Here is a 19,181-nt window from a genome sequence, read left to right as displayed (position 1 = left end):
GAGTGTTGGCTTCTCCATTTTGCTACATGGAATCACTGGTAACGACCATATGGTCCAATTGCTCTTCCTACAGCCCGGAAAGGTTTGTTGACTACCCATCAAATGCCAGGTGCATTGCTTCTTGGGCTTACCACCTCTCCCTTTATGTTGTAACTGCCACTAGGTACGACTGCCAATACAGTGCATCCTTTCAGGTTATATCCAAAAGGACAGTGGAGAGTCTTAGGGGTGGAAGGTTGGGCCGAGAGTCACGATAATCAGATTCAAGTCCATTAGGTGTCAGAATATGAAACACCAGCAAATCATGGGTAGATATTAGGAGGAGTCTGGAAGACTTCTGACCAATGATCTCTTGATACAGAGAGCTGCCTGGATTGGCTGGTTATGCTGCATGACAAGCAATCCCTCAGCATCCGTGATCTGACACCCTAGGTCTGTCTCTTGCTGCATCGAAGCCTGTGGTGGGTCCAGGCACCTCTCTGAAGTAACCGTCTTCCACGTGTTGTCTTAGCATTCCAGGCAGCTCCAAAGGTGGAAACATATTCCCACAATCACCACAACAGGGAAAGAGCACGCCAAAGGGTCTTACACCAACTAATCAGTCTGGCCCAGAAGTGACTCGTGTCCAACCACAACCCACTGGCCACGAAGAGTCACAGGACCTGCCCAGCTGCAAGAGGGGCCGGGAAGGGAAACCCTCCCGTGAAGATGAATGAGGTGCAGGTGAGCATGTGAGTCTACCAGAGGCAAGATTCTACTTTTCGAAGGATCTGACATCTAATCATCCATTTGACCACAAAACTATTCCAATAAGGTAGATAGGAAAGTTGTTAGAATCTGGTTACAGATGTGAAAACTGGGGTAACAAAGGTTTAAACAAGCTAATTGGTAGTAAAATCTGAATTGTCGTGGTCAGGATTGCCTCCCAGCTCCATGAGCTTTCTTTGCACAAGTCCGTGCTGCCATCAACTTGGAGGGAAAAAAAATCATTAGGATCACTGTTATTTGTGGTCAAGTTATATGTAAAATATGCCACAGAACAGAATACTACATGATTCTCTAAGCACCTTATACAAAAAGAAAGCCCTTTCAAATAGCTGGGATCAGTCCCTTCAGACATATTCTTGGCAATGACTGGCTGATGTCTAGAAAGTCAAAAGTGCTTAGGATAGAAGACTTGGATTTTCCTGACAACACTTGAGGCTCCTTTCTCTTCATCTGTCACTAAAGATTAGCTCTCAGAGTCGCACTGTGTGAACCCCCTTTATGTTAAAGACGAACTTTAAGTTTTGACACTCCCTAGAGTTGTAATTTGCAGGCTGCTGACAGCCCAGCTCTTACAGAGACCCCGCCTTTATGACTTCTGTGCTAAACCTTAAGGTACAATTTCCTTCTCTCAGATATGTGGGGTCTTGATATAGGATTTCAGGATAGTAAGGAAGAGCTGCATTGAAGTTTTCCTTTGTCATTACTTAATTTAGCAGGACAACATGCTAACATTTTGCAAAAAAGAAATACATATCCAAACCCTGGATTCCTAGATCAAAATGAAATATCACTTCGCACTGAGATAAAAGCATTACTTATAATAAGACTTCTCCAAAGATTGTGCATTCAGAAAAAGAAAAAAAAATAGTTGAAAGAGTAATTAGCTAGAAGTTCCAATTTTTTTCTTTCAATCTGCAAATTCCATACTGTAATACTTAATTTAGAAGTTGGTATGTGAAGTTAGGTACTAAGCAGGAGCCTCATATGATATCAATTCAATCCCTCGAAGCTCTTTTAACTGTTCTGTCCATGACTTTCCTCCTGCCCTTTGCTTTACTGGACTTTCAGAGGGGGAAAAGGAAGCAATGGAATTCCCAAGGTTAAGGTAAATAGCATGTACCCAAATCTGACAGTAGTCAACCAACTGCTTTTCTGTTTATTGGAAATTGAAGCACCTGGGTAGCTCGGTCATTTGAGTAGCTGACCCTTGATTTCAGCTGGGATCATGGTCTCAGGGTCATGAGATTGAGTACCGCCATCGGGCTCCATTCTCTCCCCCTGACCCTCCCCCTGCTTGTATGCTGTAAAATAAATAAATCAAAAATAAATCTTCAAAGAAAAATTTTAAAAATAATAATAAAAACATTGGAGATAGGCAAGGATTCCAGTCCAACACCTTATGTACCAAAGCCACTGCCGAGAGTAAAGGTAACTTGGTCTTTTGAACAGGTAACCATATGGTTCACTCCAGGAAGCCCCCTCAATGCACTTTCTGTCCTAGTCAGAAAAAGTCTTCCCTGGAGATTATGGCAAAGGCTTTCCAATGCTTGTGTTATAATGGAAAGAGCATGAGGAGATTTGAATTTTATTTCCAGATCAATAACCAGCTATTCCCACAACTATTATTAAAAAAAAAAATCAAACCAGATATTATGGTGAGACTCAAATGGAATAATACATATGAAAGCACTTTTCATTTGAATAAAGCCTTAGTATTTGCAATGTGTCATACTTAACATGGCTCCCTCTGGCCTATATTAAGAACCCACATTTATGCTGCCCATCTAGCCAGGACAGAAAACGCCACTGTCCCATCCCAAATGCTTTCTTTCTCCACTTTATCACAGAATTTCAATCTGGAAACTGACCTGGACGTCCTTTTAATCTTACTGTATTCCCATATTAATATACAAATCTTCGAGCAAAACCATCCAAGAGCATCACTGTGAAAACTTTTGCAGGTTCCACGTCCCTTAAGTAGGGGAACCTTATAATTTGTCTTCTGCACTGGGGCATTTCTGGAAGCGAGAGGGGACGTTATAAGTAATGATACCAGGACAACAGTTAGACCAGAGCTGTCCTTACAAGCAGTGCTCTTCACAAGCCACACAGAAGACCTCAACCCAGGCAGCAGATACAGGCCTTGGAGGTATCGATAAAGGAAATCACATTTTCATTAACCTATTTTTTGATGCATTCATTGGATTTTCTCCAGCTAATTTTTCAGATGGTCAGTACCATCTGAGCTTTCAGTCCTCCCCACCCCATATACCTTCTGCTTTTGTTCAACAACAGTGAGTCACCTGGGCAAGGGAAAAAAAAAATCACCTGATGTTTCTACTTAAACTACTTATTGACTTGTTGGTTGTTAAAAGCACAGAAACTATACTGAATAGGAGATGACCAAGAACCAAATGCTACTAACTGCTATCCCAATCTATTTTCACTACACTAGTGAAACTTTTAACTACACTAGTAATTCGTGAATATTTTGTCCCTTTTAAAACATGAGACAATATGGAAACCTCAAAGGAATAACAGGCACATAACATACATTATTCCAGTTAAGTTTCATATTAACCCTTGATGCTAGTATTTTTATATATTACTTACAAATAAAGAAGCCAAGGCTAAGAGACATGAAGTGATTTGTATGGAAGCTCTTCATACTTTGATTCCAAAGTTCATTCCATTTATACATTATTTTGAATATTTTATGCATTTTTTTCCTTTTCTCTGCATAGTCCTTTCCTGATTTAACATAACACCATGTATATCATATTCTATCTTTATATGTATATTCATGTATTGATATAAACCCTGTGAGGATTGCTTCTCAATAAGAGCACCACAAGCATGATGAAAAAGAAAAAACAATACACAATGTTTCCTCCATCTCCTCTATACCCAAGTCCACACAGTCTCTCTCAGAGGTAACCACAGGGTGCACTTTTCTTGAGTCTCCTTTAAGACATCTAAGTATGGTGGGCATTTGCATCTGCTCGCACCCCATTCCTGTGTTCCCCTTCACAACACAATTCCAAAGACCACCCATGCTCACTATGGCCAGGTCCTCTCCCCAGGCTCTCTGGAACTCACCCCAATCAGATTTTCATTCCTGCCACTTCCACAAGCCGGCACTTGTCAAGGTCACCAATGCCCTTCACCTTGCCAAGCCCCAAAGTCAATTCTAAGACCTTATTTTCTTAAATTCTGAATAGTGGCTGACATAGTACACTACATCCTCTATTCTTGAAACACCTCCTTCTCTTAGCTCCTAGGATGTCCCTCTCCAAGCTCTCGTTCTGCCTCTTTACCTATTCCTTCTTGATCTCCTTTGATGGCTCTTCCTCATCTTCCCAACCTCTAAATGTAGAATAATCCAATCCTCAGCCTTCTTCCATTCTCCATCTATACTCATTCCCTAGGTGATCTCATTTAGGCCCATGCTTCACATGTCTTGTACATATTAATGGCTCTCCAGCCCAGACTTCTCCCTTGAACTCTAGCCTTGTAATATTTTACTGGACATTGTATAGGGAATCTTAAACTCAACATGTCAAACCTGAACTCGATTCTTCTCCCCAAGTCTTCTCCATCCTACTAATGGTAACTTCTTTTCTTGTTGTGTATCAGGCGTGCAAGGAGAAGGGGCAAAAACTAAACAAAAGCACTGAGGAGCCATTCTTAATTTCATTCTTTCTCTTATCCTACATCTAAGCCCATCAACAAATCCTGCAGGTTCTAACTTCTAAAGATATCCTGAGCCTATTTCCCCATTGCCTTCACCACTACCAACTGCTTTGGTCTGAATGATTATAACAGCTTTTAATCTGATCTTATTACTGCCCTTCACCTACAGTCAATTCTCCACATGGCTACATAGCATACCTTCAAAAAGGTAAGGCAGGTCATACCATTACCTTTCTCAAAACCCCTAAATGATTCCTATCACCCTCAGAGCAAAACCCAAAGTTCTTATCACATGCAGCAAAGCCTTATATGATCTCCCCCACCCCGTTCCTTCCCTTACTTTCTACCAGCACCCCAACCATACCAACCTCTTTGATCTTCCTCAAAACAAGCCAAACCCATCCTCCTTGCTATTCATTCCATCTTAGCACTTATTCAAATATCTAGAATGTCTTTCCCCCAGAGAGCCACCTGGCATGATCCTTTACTTCATATTCTAATTTCTATTCAAATGTCATCTTTCCAAGGAATTACTTCCATGCATATTTCTGTACCCTATCCCACTCACCATCATGTTCACTCCCCTTACTCTGATTTTCTTCAAAGCACATATTGCTACCTGACATCTTATATAACTACTGCCCTGTAAGTCTCCAGCCACAGAATGCAGACTCCTTGAGAACAAGGTTTTTTTTTTTGCTATTCTATGTCTGATGTCTATCACATTATATGTATTCATAAAACAATAACTACATAAATAAGGGAAACATCCATAATATATGTATATTTTACATTAAAATGGAATATAATATGTAATATTCTACAGTTGCCATTTCCATTAGCCAGATTGTAAAACTTCATAATTCATGGGCATAGAATATAGTCCTCAGAAGGGCCCTCACTCAGTAGTGGAGAATACTTAACTCTAAACTAAATGCTACTATGGTCTGCCTAGCAAATATAAAAATTACCAAAAATGGTCAAACTTTCAAAAAAACCAAACTGCATCTTAGAACAAAGCTCAAGAATGTTTATAGGAATACAAAAATATCCAGCACCCAAGGTGATAAAATTCACAATGTCCAGCAAATAAAGATTACCAGCCTAAGAAGCAGGAGAAAACAAAATCATCCAAAATCACCCAGAACAGACACAGATGTTAGAATTGACAGACAAGGACATTAAAGCTATCGTAGCTGTAATCTATCTCTACTTAAGTTTTTTAAAAGAAAAAAATGTTTAAACCTCCAATCAAACTTCTACAAAAGAAATTGCAACCTCTGAGATGAAAAACACATTGAAGACAATTAATGGCTAAACATTATAGAACAAAAGATCGGGAAACTTGACAACATAGCAATAAAAACTCCCCAAAATGAAACAAATTTAAAAAAAATAGAGCATCAGTGAACTATAAAACAACTCTGTTACCTAAGTTACATATAACTGGAGTTCCCTTAAAGATAAAAGCAAGAGAAATAAATGAGCTAAATGTTTTCCAAATTTGATTAAAACAATCATCTTACAGGTCTAAAACACTTAATGAACCCAGAGCATGAGAAACATAAATAAAACTATAGCAAGACACATAACTATCAAAATCCTCAAAAACAGTAGTAAAAAAGAAAATGCTAAAAAACGATCAGAGAAAAAAGACACATTATGTCCAGAGGAACAAAGATCAGGAGCACAGCAGATTTCTCACCAGGAACAATGTGAGTGAGAAGATGGCTCAACATCTTTAAAAATACTGAAAGGGGAAAAAAAAAAACCCATCAGTCTAGAACTTTATACCTAGTAAAAATATATTTCAAAAACAAAGGTGAAATTGCTTTAGGACCTGCACTACAAAAATATTCAAGTCTTTCAAACAAAAGAAAAAAAAAGATACAAAGTGGAAAATAGATCTACAGAAAGGAGTGAGAAATACCAAAAATCCTAAGTATACAGATAAACACAAGACTGTCTCTTATTATTTAAGTCTTCTTAATAAATCAAGGTCTGTTTAAAAAAAATCTTTTCTGTGTATTGTGGAATTTCCTACAGATATAGAACTAAAATGTATGAAAAAATAGCATTAGAGGCTGGGGAGAGGAGTAGAAATAAAAGTATACTATTATAAAATTCTTATACTATGAGTGAAGTGAAATAATATCACTTTGAGGCAGACTAGGATAAGTTAAAGACATAAAATATAAGCTATAGCAACAATTACAAAAAATAAAGCTAATAAGCTTTAATAAGGTTTAAATTAGCTAATAAGATCAAATAAAAATCTTAAAAAAAAAAACTCAATCTAAAAGAAGCCTGAGAAACAGGAAAAGGGAACAAAGAACCCAGAGGACCAATTAGAAAACAAGCAGCAAGATGAAAGGCTTAAACTTCGCCATATCAGTAATCACATTCAGGGGCACCTGGGTGGCTCAGTTGGTTAAGCATGTCTGACTCTTGAGCTCATCTCAGGTCCTGATCTCGGGGTTGTGAGTTTATGCCCTATGTTGGGTTCCATGCTGGGCATGAAGCCTATGTAAAAAGTAATAATCTCATTCACTACAAGCAGCCTTATACCCCAAAAATTAAAGTCAAATATTGTCAGTTGGATGAAAAAGATATACCCCAACCATATGCTACTTACAAGAAACATACTTTAGATATAAATAGATTAAAATTAAATTGATAGAAGATATACCATGCTAGTCCAAAAAAAAAAAAAATCTGGAGTGACAACACCAGACAGGGTACATTTCAGAGCAATATATTTTATATAGTTATGTTTCTAGGGCTAAAAATAGCTATTTCATAAAGTGGTCATTAATCAAGAGGACAGAATAATCCCAAACATTTATGAATCTATTAACAGAGCTTCAAAATATATGAGAGAGAGAGAAAAAAACAAAAAACAAAAACCTCCTTGAACTGCAAGGAGAATTAGACAAATCCATAATTATAACTGGAGATTTCAATACCCCTCTCTCAATAATTGATCAAACAAGTAGACAGAAAATCACTAAGAATTTACTATCAATTTGACTTAGTTAGCAATTATAGAATACCAATCAAAAGTAGAATAAACTGTCTTCACGTGCACATGGAACATTTAACAAGACAGAACATATTCTGGTCTATAAATCAAATCTGAGTAGATTAAAAATATTTCAAGTCATAGTTCTCTGACTACATAGAATTAAATTAGCAATAAAGATCTCTGGAAAATCCCCAAATGTTTGTAAACTAAAACATAAACCTAAACCAGGAGTCAAAGAAAAGGTTAAAATAAGATTAGAGAGTATTCTGAATTCAATGAAAACAGAGTATGTGGGACTCTTAGAAAAAAAATTTTTTTTAAAGATTGGTTTATTTATTTATGATAGAAATAGAGAGAGAGAGAGAGAGAGAGAGAGGCAGAGACACAGGAGGAGGGAGAAGCAGGCTCCATGCCGGGAGCCCGACGCGGGACTCTATCCCAGGACTCCAGGATCGCGCCCTGGGCCAAAGGCAGGCGCTAAACCGCTGAGCCACCCAGGGATCCCCTTAGAAAAAATTTATAGCACTAAATGCCTAAATGCTAAATGCTTCGGGAAAGCCTCAAATCAATGAACTTGGTTTCTATCTTAAACTAGAAATGAGAGAAAATAAGTTCCAAAAATAAGCATAAGAAAGGAAAAACGAGAGCAGAAATCAAGTAGAAGGCCAAAAAAGAAAAGAAAACTAAAAGCTTAGTCTTTGAGAGCGATAATTTTATAACACTGTATGTAGATTAGGAAAACAAAAGAAAAAACACAAATTATAAACATCAAAAAGAGTTAACATCACAACATATTCAACAGATGTTAAAAGAATATTATGAACTTTATAGTAATAACTTCAAAATCACAGATTAAATGAAAAAATCCTTGAAAGACACAACTACCAAAGTTTTCTCAAGAAATTGATAACCTTAATACCTCTGTATCTACTCAAGAACTTGGATTCATAGTTAAATCATTCCCACAAACAAAATACCCAGATACATTCACTGGTGAATCTACCAAACGTTAATGAAGAAAGAATACAAATTCCACACATGCCCTTCTAGAAAAATTAAAAAGAGTAATGTAATAATAATACTTTCAACTCACTCTGTGAAACATCATTCTGATACCAAAAGCAGAAAAGACGTTACAAGAAAACTGCAAACCACTATCTCTTATGAATAGATGCAAAAATTCTAAACAAAATTTTTGCAAACTGAATTTAATATAGAAGATAACATATAATCCCATAGGTTTTATTGCAGGAATGCAAGGTTGGTATAAAGTCATCAGAAAAATAAAAATGATATAATTTACTATATTAGGAGACTTTTTTTTAAGATTCTATTTATTTATTCATGAGAGACAGAGAGAGAGAGAGAGAGAGAGAGAGAGGCAGACACATAGAGGGAGAAGCAGGCTCCCTGCAGGGAGCCCAATGTGGGACTCAATCTGGGGACCCCGGGGTCACGCCCTGAGCCAATGGCAGACGCCCAACCACTGAGCCACCCAGGTGCCCCTATTAGGAGACTTTAAAAGTAAAACCATATGATTATCTCAAGAGACAGAAAAATCACTTGACAAAATACAACATCTCTTCCTGATAAAAGAAAATAAAAAAGCACCCAGCATACTAGTAACAGAAGGAACTTCCTGAATCTAATAGGATATCCATAAGACACCTACAGTTAAAATCACACTCAACAGAAGACTGCATACCTTCCTCTGTCATCAAGTACCAGGATGTCTCCTCTCACCTCTTCTATTCCACTCTACAGAAGCATCTAGTCAGTAGAGTAAGTCAATCTATGGAATAAAAGGCATCCAGACAGAAGTAAAAATACCTTAATGGAGGATATCATGACCATACATATAGAAAATTTAAGAAAATTCTCAATAAAACTACTAATAATTGACCTTAGTAAGGTTGCAGGATACCAGCTCAATATAAAAAAAAATGTATTTTTACATATCAGGAGCAAATAGTCATTTTTTTCTTTTTGCAAATAGTGATTTAAAAAATATCTTAAATCATTTATATTATCATTAAAAACAATAACCACTGAAGGATAAACCTGACAAAAATGGGAAGGAACTCTTTACTGAAAACATTAATGAAACAGAGAAAAGAAAACCTGAATAGAGGGTTACAGCCTTATTCACAGATTGGAAGGGAGATATTGTTAAGATGGCAGTTCTCCCTTAATCAGTCTAAAGATTTAACACTATCCAACCAAAATCGCAAGAGGCTTTTTAGAGAAGGTGACAGGCCAATTCTAAAATTCATTTGAAAAAAGCAAAAAACCCAGAGAAACAGAAACTACTATTTAATTTCAAGATTTATTACACAGTTGAAGTAATCAAGTCAGGATAGGCACACAGGTCAACGAGACAGAACAGAGCTCAGGAATAGACATGTTAACTTGATGGAATGAGCACTGGGTGCTATTCTGTATGTTGGTAAATTGAACACCAATAAAAAATAAATTTATTAAAAAATAAATAAATAAAAATAAATAAAAAGGAATAGACATGTTAATAAACATATAAACAACTGATTTTTTAACAGGTACGTAATGGCCATTCAATGGAGGAAAAAAAATACCTTTTAGCAAACAGTGCTGGACAACTGGATGTATATTTGCAAAAAGTTTAAATTTGATCCATACTTGGCTCCAACTGAAAAAAAAATTAAATCCACACAGATCACAGACCCAAATGTACAATTTGAAATTTTCAAACTGCTAGAAAAAAATGGAGGAGAAAATATTTGTGGCTTCAGGTTGGGTGAAGATTTCTTAGATGTGACACCCAAAGCAAGGTCTGCAAATGAAAAACAAACAAACAAACAAAAAAATATATATCAATAAATTTGATTTCATCAAAATTTAAAATTTCAGTTCTTTGAAAGGCACTGTCAGAATAAAAAGACAAGCCACAGAAGGCAGAAGGCATTTCCCCACAGACTAGGAGAAAATATTTGCAAAGCATATACCTGATAAAAGATTTGCATTCAGAAATATATAAGGATAAACAAGTGAATAATGAGAAAACCACCCCATTTTGTAAATGGACACATCCAAGATATACAAATGGTAAATAGCATGTAAAGGATGTGCAACACCATTACTCAAGAAATATTAACACCACAAAGAAGTAAAAGAGGCTTACATGCTGTCAAGTGCTGGCAAGGATTCAGTGGAAATGGAACTCACACCAGTAATGGAACCCCCATTTCAATGGCGGCATAAAATGGTATGACTCTTCCAAAAACAGTGTGGTAGTTGACGAAACCTACAACTCCTATGACCCATTCCTGAGAGAAGAGAACATACACACCCATACAAAGACTTCTACGTAAACGCTCATAGTAGCTTGTACTAGCCCAATGCTGCCAACAGTCCAAGTGTCTGTCCATCGACAGGTGAATGGATGAACAGACTGTGGCGTGACCACACAATGGGATGCCCACTCACCAGTAAAACAAATGGACTAACGATGCGCACGATGTGTAGGAATCTCAAAATAATTACGCTGAAAGCAGCCAGACAAAAATGAATATACACCGTACCCTTAAAACTCTAGAAAACGCAAGCCAACTTAGAGTGACGGAAGACATTTCCCCACCAGGAGAAGGGGGTCAGGAGGTTGGGATTACCAAAAAAAAAAAAAAGAAAAGAAAAAAAAAAACATACACAAGAAAGCATTTAGGCATGACGAATGTGTTCACTGTCTTGGCTACGGTGATATTCTCAGATATATACATGTCAAGATTTAGCAAATTACACTTTAAATACGTGCAGTTTATTGTAGGTCCGTTTTATCTCAAAAAAGCTGCTTAAAAAAAAAAAAAAAGATGAGATTGCCTATTTGAGGTTGCCCTTTTGCCAACCTAAGTTTTGGCCTCCTTGCAGAAACTTTCCCGAAGAGCATTTAGGAACAGACTGACATTGTTAAGCTTAATGCCCTGTGAAATAGTCTCAACTAATTGTCTCAAAGGCCTGTGGCAGCAGTTTTCTGAGCTCATATCAGATGACACTTTTTTCCTTTCTGTAAACATCAGCTCACGTCGCCACTGGATACCCACCGGCCATGCCTTTACCGCAGGAACCCGCCAGACTCGCAGCGCCGCGGAGCCCTTCACCGAGGAGGCTGCGAAAACAGTGGCCGATTCTGGGGGTCACGCCTGTTCCTGCTCACGGTCACTTGTGCGGGGACTTGTGCAGGGAGGTGGCAGGTGGGGGCATCGGTGGTTTGGGGGGTTCCACACGCCCTTGCGTGAGAAAGAGAAAGCGGAGGAGCAGAGGGACGTGTGAAGACGACCTCGGCCAAGTGCCACCAGCCGTGCTCCTCTTCAGGAACTTTCTGCCCTTAATCCAGCCCTTTCCTCCCTACAGATAACCTGGGGCACCCATTGCTTGGCGTCCCCGTCACCGCGATCTCGCCTAGTCTCCCAGGCCCGGCCGCAGGAACACGAGCAGCCCAGACTCTCAGGTTTCCTTTGCAGGCCGGGCACACGCGTGCACACACGCGCAGAAGCACACGTGCACACAGCACAGCCGAAGCCCAGGTCCCTCCCACAGAAGTGCTAATGCTTCAGCCTCCTCTTAGCACAAGTCGCCAGAAACCCGCCTCACTGCGAGGCCCTGTGTTTCTCACGCTCGGATAATCCCTCCTGCATTTGCCCTTTTCCCACTGACGTCCTGCGGCCCAGGTGCAGTCCGGCCCGCTGCCGAGGTGGCTTGGACGACGCGGAGAGGAGCTTCCCCGCAGAGAAGGTCACTGCGAACACAGGCTCCGCCCGCGCACACAGGGGCCTGCGGGGGCTGCTCCGGCCCACGGTGGCCGCCCCGACTATGGAGGAGGGCCAGGGGTGCTGCAGGTGCGCCCCGGGACCCCCTCGAGCCACGGGGCCTCCCGCCTGACTCCTGAGCTCCCGAGGCCACAGCGGATCCAGAGGGGCCACGGTAGTCCGGCTGGTCCCAGGCCCCGGGAGCAGGTGTTAGGCCCCGGGCCCCATCGTACAGACACATCAGGAACAGGTGCCACCGTGGGAGAGGCGCCCCGGGAGCGCACCCGGCGTGGGGGTCCCCACCCGGGGTCCACGCGAGCCGTGAGCCAGGCCTCTCTGTCCAGGCCAGCGTCACCACCTGGCACCACAGCGAGGGTTGACGTGTGGCCCGCTGAGCCCCGTGGCCCGGTGCCCTCATGCGATGAACAACGGGCACAACTACACCCGGTGGCCCGCCAGGTATTCCCTGAGCCTCGGCATCTGCAGCAGTCGCTGGCTCAGCCCTGCTCGCCCTGTCCCCGTCACCCGCCACATCCAGGCTGCCTGAGGCCGGAGCGCAGCCCCAGGGGTGGCCCGCTCCCTCGTGCTGCTGCGGGAAGCCGGGCCGGCGGCCGGGTTTGGAGGCGCGCGGCTCGGGCCCACGTAGCACCGACCAACAGCAGGCCCGGAGCGACTACTGAAGCTGCCGAACGGACTACAGGAGAGTCCCTGGTTTAAGTAGACGTGTTCCGTCTGAGGACACCGCTCTGTCCTGCCAGATGAGCACCCCGACAAGGGTTGTTTGGCGCATCAGGAGTGTGGGGTAAAACTGTCACAAGGAGGGGGCAGCAGGAGGGATCCGGGTTAGTGTGAGCCCAGATGGAAAGCATATTTTTATTTGTTTTGCTTTTTACGCTCCACATTCTGGGGAACTCACAGCCTAGCCCATATAGTCGTTTTGAAAGGAGGATTCTAAATTGTTATTAGGTTCAACGATGGATTCATTTAGCCTTACAACAAGCTTACGTGAAGCTCCCATTATTTTTTTTTTAATTTTCATTCATTTATGATAGTCACAGAGAGAGAGAGAGAGGCAGAGACACAGGCAGAGGGAGAAGCAGGCTCCATGCACCGGGATCCCAACGTGGGATTCGATCCCGGGTCTCCAGGATCGCGCTCCGGGCCAAAGGCAGGCGCCAAACCACTGCGCCACCCAGGGATCCCTGAAGCTCCCATTTTAAAGACCCAGCTAATAAAACAGATTACGTTCATACGGCCCCGTGGGAGAGGGTATGAGGAGCAACTAAACTCACCGAGAAGAGGATAAATGAGCTGGTTAGCTCTAGTGGAAGCTAAGGGTCCCTTCTAAGGGTCCTCTAGTCCCATCCAGGGCCCTGCTGTCCACTGGTGACAGGGCGAGGGGGCCTGGGGTAGAAAGCAAGGGTTCCTTACGCCCAATCCCTTGCAGACCACCCTTCTGTCTCAAGACCTGCCCTCTTTCCACTAAGGCCAAAGGACTTCAACCTGAACCCTGCTTTTAAAAAGACTCCCAGAGCTAATTTTCAAGGCAAATTTCTAGAGAAATCAGCAGAGAAAATAACCCTTAAAAAAAAAAAGATTTTGTTCATTTATTCATGAGAGACACAAAGAGAGAGGCAGAGACATAAGAAGAGGGAGGAGAAGCAGGCTCCATGCAGGGAGCCCGATGCGGGGCTTGATCCCAGGACTCCGGGATCACACCCTGAGCCAAAGGCAGACACTCAACCGCTGAGCCACCCAGGGATCCCAGAAATAATCCTTCTAAACTGGAAGTGGCCCCTGTCATCAGCTCATGTGTCAACAACAACTGATTAGCAGGACTGTGTGGAGCGTGGAGTTGAGAAGCCTTCTGGGGACTCGCCTGGGCCCAAAGGAAAGGACCACAACTCTATTAAAATATGGTGTGATCCGGTTTAGACTATCACATGCTCTGCCCCATACCCCATCCCTTCCCAGCAACCCCTAACAATCTTTTCCTAACAGGAAATAAGCCGGTGTAAATAGGTTCTCTTTACAAAACGACGTGAAATTCCTCATACTGAACATGATGAGGACAGACCACGCATCGGAACAACAGCCCTGGGACAACGGAGGGACCACTCCCATTGAGAACAGCTCTATGTGGCCCGTGCGAATCGAGGAAGCCACTTCTGACCAAAGGCCCTGGCCGCTTAGTAAATACCACGCTACTGTGCCAACAAGCTTGCAAGTGCTCTGACTTCGACTGGGTCGTCAGGTGGGCCCTACCCTGAGGGCTAGCCCTCTTTCCCATCTTTTGGAAAACAAGGTTTTAAACGTCCCTGGGTGGAACACTGTATTCCTGAAGGTGAGCCACTCCAAAGAGAGGAATTCAATCCTAGGTTAGACATGGCTCCTGGGGCCACACACAAAGCTTTGGGGATCTCTGGGAAGCCTCAGGTGGGCATGGCTGCATCCTGGTTACCAGGACTCACTTCATCATTCAGAGGTATTGGTATTCGACAGTCTTGGAGTTCCAGACTCAGGGTGGGGTGTGGTGAAGGACGAGGACCTTGGGACATGCCTTACCTCTTCCTGGCACTGGCGCGATCCTCCCGAGAGTCTCCGGGCAGTTCAGAGACCCACTCTGATCTCTAAAGAACTAGATGTTAACGAAGGGCTTCTGTACGCTCTGAAGGGCCTTTGCTTGCCTCCCCTCGTCCAATGGAGACGAGGGAATGAAGAATGAAGCTTCAAAGAATGAAGCTTCTTTATAGATTTCACTAAAGTACAGACAGCACGCCTTCAGAATCTCAGCTCCGGACCAGTTGTATGTAGAGGATATTAGCAGTCATTGGACATCAGGAAACCTTACTTAGGCAGTTGTTCTGGCAGCTGGGCAGGAATTCAGGAGGCATCCTTAACCACTGATCATCGCTGTGACAGTTCAATATGCGGGAAAGGCACGAGAGCCTTGTAAAAGTGCAGGATGTAGCAGTGCGTCAAAGTCCCGTCATCTCACATTTGTCTTAAACTATCCATTGTTGAAGCAGTGGGACTTTAAAAAATCTATAGACCTATACCTATCCATATTTATCTACATATATCTCTACATCTACGTCTCTAGAATGGATATGTCAAAGTTCCAATGTACTCAAGAAGCAAATAAGCTTAACTTACAGAATCCACGCAAGAAGAAATCCAACCCCTTTTTCACCGCCCTTGGGCATATCCTACACAACTCACGCAGGGAAAATGGGTTTTGACAACATGGATCCAAGTCAGTTGGGGAACATAAAAATTAGGGTAAGCTCCAAAGATGTAAGTCTCAGGAATTTACAATAAAATTCAGAAGAGCTATCAATGTTGATAACAGTCACAATGGAAATAATCCAGAAAGAGCGCTGGGGCCAGGTCTCATCACTCCTAGGATTCGCCGCCACTCTACGTTCACACCCTCAAAAAAGCCAACAAAGGGCAAAGTTATAACAAGGAAGCAATTACTCACAATTTTTATTTGCAAGTTCTGTAAAAGATACTGCCTCGAAGTCATAAAAAGAAAAAAAGTATTCGACTCGACAATTTTTAAAAATTATACTCCCTTCTATTTCCTCATTAAATAACTCTTGTGTCTGTGCGCTGAAAATCATGTAGGATACGTGACGGAATGACCAAATAGCCCAAGAAAGTGCTGATGCTTAGACATAAGCAGACTTGTATTTCTCACTGATGAATCAACAGCCACAGACTTCCCCTCAAGTCCGTAAAGCAACCTAATTTAGGAGGCTTGTTTTATTGCCTGCTCTAACTTGTATAAATCTCTGATGAGATCTAGTCCAAAACCCCGGCCTTCTTCCTTTGACAATTACTCCCGGTTCTCTCTGTGCCCTTCTGGAAGAAGATACAAGGATTCTCGAACAGATCAACACATAACAACAAGCCCACCGGCTGCCCAGCCAAGACTGTCAGGGGCCTGGCACTGCCCAGGGGAGGTGCTGCAAGCTGGCTGGCCAGTTCAGCAAATTAACAGCCGGTGCAAATCCAACGGCCATTGCCTTTTATGGGGAAAGGAAAAACCACTGAGTTCCTTTTCCCAGTTACTGGGAGTTTCACATCAACAATGAATAATGTTTCACTCATTGTTTCTCTGAAATTCAGGTGTAACTGGGTGTCCTATATTTTATCTGGCAACGCTTTTCCCCCACCCTGTGGGTGTCTAGGTCTGGTGTGCAGAAAAGGAGATTTCTAATACCCGCTGATGCTGCAACTTTTGCAAATGTAAGGTTGAAGAGTGCCCGGATCTAGACCACGTCCTCGAAGGCTTCACCCTTGAAAGAGTCTCGAAGAGGATTCGGTCTGCCCTTCTAGCGGGAGAGGTTCTCTCTTGGGGGCAGGTGGTCGGGGAGTAGGAAGACAAAGGTGCACAGTGCCTGCCACCAGAGCAGCACGCCTCCAAGCCTGTCAGGCTGTGCTTCTGGGGTAATGCTCAGCTCCCATGGCCCTCCAGAGACCACGATAACAACCATTACGTGTTGCTATTTTTGAGCACCTGTTTACTAATTGCCAGAAACTGAAATTGGCAAGCATGTTTGGTTGGCTCCCTCTGAGGACAGAGATGTAGCTCCATTTTTGAGAACTGGCTCAAAAAAAAAAAAAAAAAAAAAAAAAAAAAAAAAAAAAAAAAAAAACAAAACCTATGAAAACCGGAGTTTTAAAGGTTCTATTCCAACTTAAAAAAAAAAAAAAATTCCTTCCTTTGGGTCAAAAGAAAGCAGCTGATCTTTTAATCTTTGGTCACAAAACATTCCATTCATTCCCTTTTCCCCTTGATGGAAACTTTACCTACCTCCACTAATGAATAACTCGGCAGCAACTCACTGTCTTTTCCCACCTGCATAAAGTTTAGAAAAAAACAAAAACAAAAACCACAAAAAAATCAACCACCCAGAGATGGCTGAGAGGTTTAATTATTGCCTGGAAAGCAACACCTTTTCACAGCATTTTTAAGACTAATTTTCATAATTACTTACTGATTGAAACTGGGACTTGCAACAGTGTAAACTCATTTCCATATTAATATTCAGTAATGATTAACGTAGCTCAGGACCCAAGTTCAAGATCTGAAAGCATAGACTAAGTGGAAATAAAGAAATTTAACCCATAGGGTAAATCTGTCACCTGCTCCTCAAATGGTTTTCCCTTCATTAACTGGCTTCCAATAAACTTGCATTTGCTCTGTGATGACTCACCACGAGGGAATTCAGGCAGGAACACAAGACCTGGGCAAACTTGTTGACTCACTACTCCCCATTTTTCTCTCTCCACCATCCCTCCCCTGCTTATGTGCATTTCTGCATATTCCTTCCTCCCTGCACATCTCCCCATCCCCATTCAGCTGTCTGTCCCTCTGGTGTCCTTTTTACTGATCTATCCATCACTTTCTCACCCTCTCGCTGTCACACTGGCCCTTCCTCCCTCCTAGTTCCTTGACACCTCTTACTTGGTCTTGTGCCTTCTTGCAGGGCCCATTCATGATTTTGCTCTCAGTCCAAGTCCAAGATCTTCAACATCAAACAGGGAACAATAATTACCCTGATTAGCTAAGAGTAAATAAGTTTTACTGTTTAGACCAAGTACATACAAATCACTTCTGTGCTTAACCAAACTCCCATTTGAGGAAGAAAAAAAAAAAAAAAAAAAGCCCAGCTAGACACACACATACTAATTTTCACTGTGAGAATAAAGGTGGGATCCCTGGGTGGCGCAGCAGTTTGGCGCCTGCCTTTGGCCCAGGGCGCGATCCTGGAGACCCAGGGATCGAATCCCACGTCGGGCTCCCGGTGCATGGAGCCTGCTTCTCCCTCTGCCTGTGTCTCTGCCTCTCTCTCTCTCTCTGTGTGTGTGACTATCATAAATAAATAAAAATTTAAAAAAAAATAATGAAAGGTCTTTAACTGTTTATCTGGGAGCATGCTATCACATGGGACTGCACGCCATCCTCTTGAGAAAGGTCCTTTCAACTTTTGACTTTGTCTTAGTCCATCAGCTATGGTGTCCATGCTGCCCTCTTCTAAACCAGAATTTCTTGAACACTGAAAGCCCCACAAGCCAAAACAAGGACATATTCATTAATGATTTTTCTTTTGAGAGCTATTTTTGGAGTTGCTATTTGATTCACGCGCATCCTCCTTAAATGTCCTTTGGCAAGTGGCTAAGCAATGCCAAGCAAAGGAAGCAACGACACAGTGCTGGTTTCCCCCTCATTACAATGAACAAGTTAGACCCACCTACTGACAAGGATCAGACGTGAAAATCTAGGGATTGCAAATGGTGCTCATGTTCTTGTTGTCCATAAATGTCGCTTCGTTTAAACTAAGCTCAGAGTAAAATCTAATTTTATTCATTCTTCTTTCCAAAGAAGAATCCATCTGAGAGTTAATGAATGCTTTCAAGAACTCCAGTCTTATAGGAAATGCATAATTACTCTCTTGCTCCAATAGCTACCACATCCAGAACTTAATGCCCAAGTGGTTAACCCCAGAGTAGCAGTCTCCTCTAACTATTCATTTCCATCTGCCTGGGGTTCAGGAGGTATTTTTCAAACAATCCTTTGGATATTTGTTTCAGCAAATCTAATTATGACCTTTACATGTAAAGCCTGTCCTCAAGATTATATCATGTCCCTGGCATCCTAGAAGTTACAAAGCTTTATTCTATTTGTGCTTAAGGGAGCCCGAGTCCAATCATTCCTATGTCCGAAGGTCATTCACATTTAGTGAAATTACATTCTGGCATTAAAATCCTCACAGTGAGCATTTAAAAAGGAAGGGAAAAAATAGAGTCTTACTCTACATACTATTTATGTATATTCATTCACACACAGGGACCAAAAATAATTAGAACAGGACCAAAAATTAAGTAGGTAGTTATTTTCTTATTTG

At 41.9% G+C, this 19,181-nt stretch overlaps 1 protein-coding gene across 11 annotated transcripts in view; it reads right to left on the bottom strand.

The window, feature by feature from the left end:
- The window catches only part of LYPD6B (LY6/PLAUR domain containing 6B), a 165,790-nt gene that overhangs the window by 98,973 nt on the left and 47,636 nt on the right, over positions 1-19,181 (bottom strand). Inside the window, exon 1 of one of the 11 annotated variants that reach the window (XM_038565175.1) lies at positions 9,192-9,215. The exons of the other annotated variants lie outside the window; for them this stretch is intronic. The gene's annotated coding sequence lies outside the window, so the exon portion shown is untranslated. Of the gene's footprint in view, positions 1-9,191; positions 9,216-19,181 lie in introns of those variants that run through there. 11 annotated transcript variants of the gene reach the window in all.

Source organism: Canis lupus, chromosome 19, assembly GCF_011100685.1.
Source record: "Canis lupus familiaris isolate Mischka breed German Shepherd chromosome 19, alternate assembly UU_Cfam_GSD_1.0, whole genome shotgun sequence".
Taxonomy (NCBI): domain Eukaryota; kingdom Metazoa; phylum Chordata; class Mammalia; order Carnivora; family Canidae; genus Canis; species Canis lupus.
Note: the sequence above shows the minus strand (reverse complement) of the source record. Positions and strands in the feature narration are given on the sequence as shown.